The following is a 6,720-nucleotide window of genomic DNA, read 5'->3' as shown; positions in this document are numbered from 1 at the left end:
TGCTGAGTAAGGAAGAAATAATTTGATTTCTAAAAAAAAATTAGTGAGCAAAAAATGGTGCTTTGACCTTGTCCTCATCTTTCTCATGCTTGTGCTGCCTGCAAAGGAAAAGCTGATATTTCTGCTTCAATTTCCTCTCAAAACCTGCCTCTCTGCCTTATCAGCAGTGATAAGGATCTGTGGCCTGTTCACCAGTGACTCTGCACAGCTCAGACCCTGTAGATGTCACCAATGGCACTGCTGATGTCCCTGGAATTCCACATCTGCTCCCCATTTGGGATAATTTCCTGCTCTTTTCAAACATCACAGTGGGAAAAATGTGGGGTTTTCTCAGTCTTAAATAAAGTCTCCATTCCAGCCTCATGCAGAAGTCAGATCACAGCCCAGAGGGGGCTGCTCCACTCTGAACCAGCACAAACCAGGCATCAATGGAATATTTATCAGCAAACTTCAATGGAATATTTGCAGAGGATGAATAAGAAATGTGTTGCTGCCCCTGCTCTTTTCACTCGATGTGCGTTTCTGTAATGGGGATGAAGAAGATAATGTTGGTTGTATATTTTCCAGCTGATTTTCCCATTAAGGGGGGATAATTTCATTCTTCTGTGCTCCATCTCCTTGTTTTGGGTACCAGGATGCTCCACAGAAGACCTGTGGTGAATCTAGGGTGCCCTAGATGACGTCTCAGTAGTTCCAGTGCTTTTAAACATGCTCAGAAATCCTCCCAAAAGCTCAAACAACTCCAATTCTCCTAGCAGAAAATCAATTTTATGCCCCCACATCTGCCAATTGTTTAACTGTAACCAAAGAGCAAGAGAGCAACTGGAAATTCCACCAGGAAACTTCACAGGAAGGCCCAGATTGTTGCAGCAAGGCCCAGGCTGATCTCCTGTTTTATTCTGTGGAGAGATTAAATGTGATCTTTGAATTATTAATTGGTTACTGAGCACCCACACATCTCTTGTTCACAGCCACAGGACCAAGCTGGGTGCTGGAGCTGTTCTCATTTCCCTCCATGGCTGCTCCAGGACAGGCCTGGAGGAGGCCTCAGGATGGGCCTTTGCTTTGGAAAAGCACTAAATATTCCATATCAGAGCCTGGGATGCTGTGGGACAGAATATTTCACACTTCTGCTCTTGCTCACAGCCACAAGACCTGGCTGGGTGCTGGAACTCTTCTTATTTCTTACCATGGCTGCTCCAAGCCAGGCCTGGAGGAGGCCTGGGGATGGGGCTTCCCTTTGGAAAAGCACATCCTGCCCTAAATATTCCTTATTAGAGCCTGGGGGCAGCTCTGGGACAGAACATTCCACACTTCTGCTCTTGCTCACAGCCAGGAGTCGGCTGGATGCTGGAGTTGTTCTCACTTCCCTCCTTGGCTGCTACAAGCCTGGGGGAGGCCTCAGGATGGGCTGCCAGGGTGGAGATTCCCTTTGGAATTCCCACATGCTGCCCTAAACATCCTTTATCAGAGCTTGGGATGTTTTGGGACACCTCTGGGATAGAACATTCCACACTTCTGCTCTTGGTCACAGGCACAGGACCAGGCTGGGTGCTGGAGCCATTCTCATTTCCCTCCTCAGCTGCTGCAAGCCGGGCCTGGAGGAGGCCTCAGGGTGGGCCTTCCCTTTGGAAAAGCACTAAGTACTCCATATCAGAGCCTGGGGCAGCTCTGGGACAGAACATTTCACACTTCTGCTCTTGCTCACAGCCACAGGACCAGGCTGGGTGCTGGTTGCTGGAGCTGTTCTCATTTGCCTTCTTGGCTGCTCCAAGCAAGGCTTGGAGGAGACCTTGGGATGGGCTTCCCTTTGAAAAAGCACATCCTGCCCTAAATATTCCTTATCAGAGCCTGGGGCAGCTCTGGGACAGAACATTTCACACTTCTGCTCTTGCTCACAGCCATGGGACCAGGCTGGGTGCTGGAGCTCTTCATATTTCTTACCATGGCTATTCCAAGCCAGGCCTGGAGGAGGCCTGGGGATGGGGCTTCCCTTTGGAAAAGCACATCCTGCCCTAAATATTCCTTATTAGAGCCTGGGATGCTGTGGGACAGCTCTGGGACATCTAACCAGGCTCCTCCCACCAAAACCCCATTAACTGCGGCTGCCCAAATGAGAAATGTTGGGAATTCTCTTGGTTTCCAAACCAGAGGAGGGCTCCTCAATGTGGTCCTGCTAAATCCTGTTAAAACCCCTCCTCTGCCTCTTTCAGTGGTTCAGATGCTCTCTCTAATTAAATTCCTGCTAATAATGGGAAATGTTCCTGGCTGTTGAGTGGCTGCAGCAGGGTAAATCAGTCCCTGGGCCTCTTGCTTTAATTGGCTTTGATAACAGAGCTGCTGTAGCTGAGATATGGTCAGGACGTGTCTGGCAGAGCTGGGGTTGGTTTCAGTGTGGGTTCACACCTGGTCTAACTGAGCCTGGCTCTAACCAAGCCAGCCCATCTCCTGCCTGGGCTCTGCTTTCCCTCCAGGGCTCAGCATTCCAGCATTCCAGCATTCCAGTTTCCCCAGCCCTGATAAAATGTGTGGATTTATTGTGAGTTCCCAGCCAGGCTGAGCTGCAGACAGGACGTGGGGTTGGGTTTCTGAAATGCCACAGGGCTCGGCCAACACAAACTGAGCCCAGCCTGGCCCAGGCTGCTCCTGAGCCCCACCAGGGCTGGGCTGGAGACTCAGAAAAGACCCTTTTAATGTCCCTGTTATTCTGGTTTGGCTTCTCCAAACTGATTTATGGATGTGTCCCCAGCCCAGACCCAGCTCACACAAAGATCCCAGCGCTGCTCCAAGCTGGATTTTGGTCAGGGCAGAGGAGAAATGAGCAGTAGTTCCCTGGTGGAGGGGAAGATTGAGCTGATGATTGAGCTGAGGATCTCAGCACAGATAAATGAGAGGGTCTTGACTGAACCAACAACATCTCCTGGAGTCTGAGATGTTCCTGGACTCCAGGGATGACCATTAAATTCCCTGGCTGCCTGTGGCTTTTCCACCCAGCAAAAGCTCCAGTGGAAAAGGGGATTTGGTAGAACATTCCTGCCAATGGAAGTATTTCACTTCTGATTTTGGATGGGCTTGGAGCAGCCTGGGAGGGTGGAACATGACCCTAACCATGGCAGGAGGTGGCACTGGATGGGCTTTAAGATCCCTTCCAGCCTAAACTCCCCAGGATTCTGGGATCCTCTAATTTCTGGGGTTTTTATGTGCCTTGCCTTGATCCATCAGGTGTTTGGGGTCATTACCCTTGGAGAAAAGGTGTTGCCCACACAGTGACCACATTTGCAACTGGTGAATCTTATCCTGCTGTTCTTTCATAGGATCATCAAATCATGGAGTATCCTCAGCTGGAGGGACCCACAGGATCATGGATCCAACCCTGGCCCTGCCCAGACCCCCCACCAACCCCACCCTGGCCATCCCTGCAACGCTGCCCAAATTTCTCCCCCATCCTTCATCTCCCCCATCCCTCACTCTCACACAATCATGGAATGTGCTGAGCTGGAAGGGACCCACAGGGATGATCAATCCCAAAGCCAAACCCTGCCCAGAGCCCCCAGCAAGCCCAGCCTGGGCATCCCTGGAGCTCTGGCAGCCTCGGGGCCGTGCCCATTGCCTGGGCAGCCTGGGCAGTGCCAGCACCCTCTGGGGGAAGAGCCTTGCCCTGAGCTCAGCCTGAGCTGCCCTGGCCCAGCCCCAGCCGTGCCCTGGCTGCTGTCCATGTCCCAGAGCAGGGATGGGAGCTGCCCCTCGGGAGGAGCTGCAGATCTCTTTGCTCCAGCTGGACACTCCAAGTGCCCTCAGCTGCTCCTCCAAACCCTTTCCCACCTCCATGTCCCTTCTTGGCTGCTCTTTAACACCTTTAGACCTTTTTTCAATTGTGCCACCCAAAATTGCACAAAGTTCTGGTGCCATCCCAGCCGTTTTTAGCACAGAAACAACCTCAGAGCCTCCTGGTCCAGGCCAGAAAGGAGGAATTGCACAGGTGGAGAAATGCAGGCAGGGATGGAGGAGCAGAGCCCTGCAGGTGGCCAGCAGGAGAGGCAGGAACCGTGCCCAGGAGGCAGCTCAGTCCCAGGGGAAGCTGTGGGCACGGGGGAACAAACAAAAAGTGATCCCCGTGAAATAAGTGTGACCCATAAAACACACAAACAACGCCCAGGCATAAACAGCATTTGCTATTTCCAGCAGCAGCCCCAGGGATATTTGCCAGCTCTTTGCAGCTGGAAGGATAAACAGAAATTCCTTTGATCCTGACTCGGTGCAGGGGTTATTTTCAAAGCCACTCCTGCCTCCCCAGCCTTTCCTTTGCATCATTTGTTGGATGCTTTGCTCTGCCCCCGCTGCTGTAATTCCTCATGTCCAGGGTGGGAAATGGGGATGCAGGAGGTTGGGAGGGGTCCCTCCATCCCCCAAACCAAAATAGAAACATTATGGGGGTAAAACACAAGAATTGGAGCTTTTGTCATCATTTCTCTGCAGGGTGAAAAGTGGAGCTGGGAATTCAGCTTGGAACACTCACCTGGGACATCAAAGGAAACCAGAAATAGGCAGAAATTACAGAGCATTTGTAAAACCTTGGAACTTCCTGGAGGCTGGAGGGCAGCAGAGCTGTGTTTACTACAAATCCTGGGTTTGTTTAGAATGAAATAAAAACCAACAGCAAACAACTCGGAATTTGGCTGCTGCTCCCTTCCCAGCCTTTTCATTCTGCCTCATCTGTGGGACTCAGGCACCCTCCAGATCCCTTTGGAGAAGAATTTCTGGTCCAGGGCTACAAAAAAATAAAGAAAAATCCAATGTTTAACTATGGCATTGTTAAGGTTGGGAAAAACCTTTAGGATCTTCATGTCCAGTCATGGTCACCACTAAACCACATCTTAAAATGCCCAATCCACAGATTTTTTTGAGCAATTCCAGGGATTTGATTCCACCACTACCCTGGGCAGCCTGTGCCAATTCCTGACCATAATGAAAATTTCATTCTTTCCATGATGAAAATTTTCTCAATATCAATTCAAAACCTCTCCTGGGCCCAACCTGAGGTGATTTCCTTATCCTGCCTTCTGCTGGAACTCCACTGGAAGTTTGGGAACATCTTGAGATCCCTGATTTCCTTTTTCCTCCCCCAGAAAACCTTCCCATTTTTCTGGGTCATTTCCATAGCAGTGCCTCAGGGACTGCTGCTGCATTTTGATTTTAACACTTGGGCTCGCTGCAGGGTGAAATTTACAGCAAGATATTAAATGCAGTCAGGGGTGTCTACTGGAAATAGGGAAATCCAAAGCTAAAATGCAGTTTTGAACTAAAACCTGAGCAGAACAAATGGCGTGAGTGCAATGCTGCTTTTAAACAAGAATTTCCAGTCCAATGGAAAATCTAGTGGTGTTTTTCCTGGCTTTTCCCAGCTGATCAGCATTCCTGGGAAGGGCTGTGATGGAGGAAGATCTGCATTTACATAATTTATTCCATCAGTTATTTGTGTGATGACAAATGAGGAGTCGCCACCTCCCCCAACTTTAATTTTGCTTGAATGTTTTCATTTTATTGCTTTCAGGACTTATACTTAAGCTGGACTTCGCTTTCCCTGCTCCAAGACTGGCAGATTTGGCACTTTAAAGGTGAAGGGGTCCAGCAGAGTGGAATTCTGCCACGGGGAATTGGCAAATCAGGGATGTGCAAACCAGGAAATTTGTCTGGAGAATAACAGAGGAGCTGAAGGACAACAAGAACCACGAGGAAACCACGAGGAATTTGGGGAATCTTGCAGAGCTTTGGAAGTGAGGGGAACCCAAAGCTCTGTCCTGCCTGGGCGCAGATGATGATTCCCAGTTGTCTGTGCTGGGGAGGACAAACTGCAGCTCCTAAGCTCACACTGGAATATTGGAATCACAGAATTCCTCAGGCTGGAAAGGACCTCTGGGATCACCAAGTCCTTCTGTCCCTCAACACCACCACTGACACCACTGACCGTGTCCCCAAGGGCCACCTCCACACCCTCTTAGGACATTGCTGGGATGGGGACTCCAGCACTTCTTGATTCCACCTGAGCCAATGCTTCACAACCCTTCCCTGAGAAAATGTTCCCAAATACCCAAACCCTGCCCTGGCCCAGCCTGAGGCCGTTCCCTCTGCTCCTGTCCCTGTTCCCTGGGGCACAGCCCGACCCCCCCGGCTGTGCCCTCCTGGCAGGAGCTGTGCAGAGCCACAAGGGCCCCCTGAGCCTCCTTTGCTCCAGGCTGAGCCCCTTCCCAGCTCCCTCAGCCCCTCCTGGGGCTCCAGACCCTTCCCCAGCTCTGTTCCCTTCCCTGGACAGGCTCCAGCCCCTCCATGTCCTTCTTTTCCAAACCTGCCCCCAAAATTTGAGATGTCACCTCACCAATACCCAGCATGGGGGACTCTGAACCTTTTGCCTCCAGCAGGAGCAAGGTGGCACCAAAATTTTTGGGTTCTCCATCAGTGGAAGGAAAGGGAGCATTTAGTGTTTCAGAGTATCGGGTCACCAGCTGTGGGTTTCTCTGGGTCTGGATTGAAGGTACTTGAGACAGTAGTTCATGTTGGGGCTCAGGTGTTCATTATTTCTTACCAGTAAAACAATCTCACTACTGTGAGTTTGGCAGCTTTTCATTAGAAGGCACAAAATGGCCAACAATCTCTGGTTACAAGGTCTTTTAAGACTAAATTATCCACTTAAGAACTGACACCTGGGTTCTTTTCCTTTTAACC

Source organism: Melospiza georgiana, chromosome 24 (genome assembly GCF_028018845.1).
Source record: "Melospiza georgiana isolate bMelGeo1 chromosome 24, bMelGeo1.pri, whole genome shotgun sequence".
Lineage (NCBI taxonomy): Eukaryota > Metazoa > Chordata > Aves > Passeriformes > Passerellidae > Melospiza > Melospiza georgiana.
The sequence above is the reverse complement of the archived record's forward strand: the minus strand, read 5'-3'. Positions refer to the sequence as shown.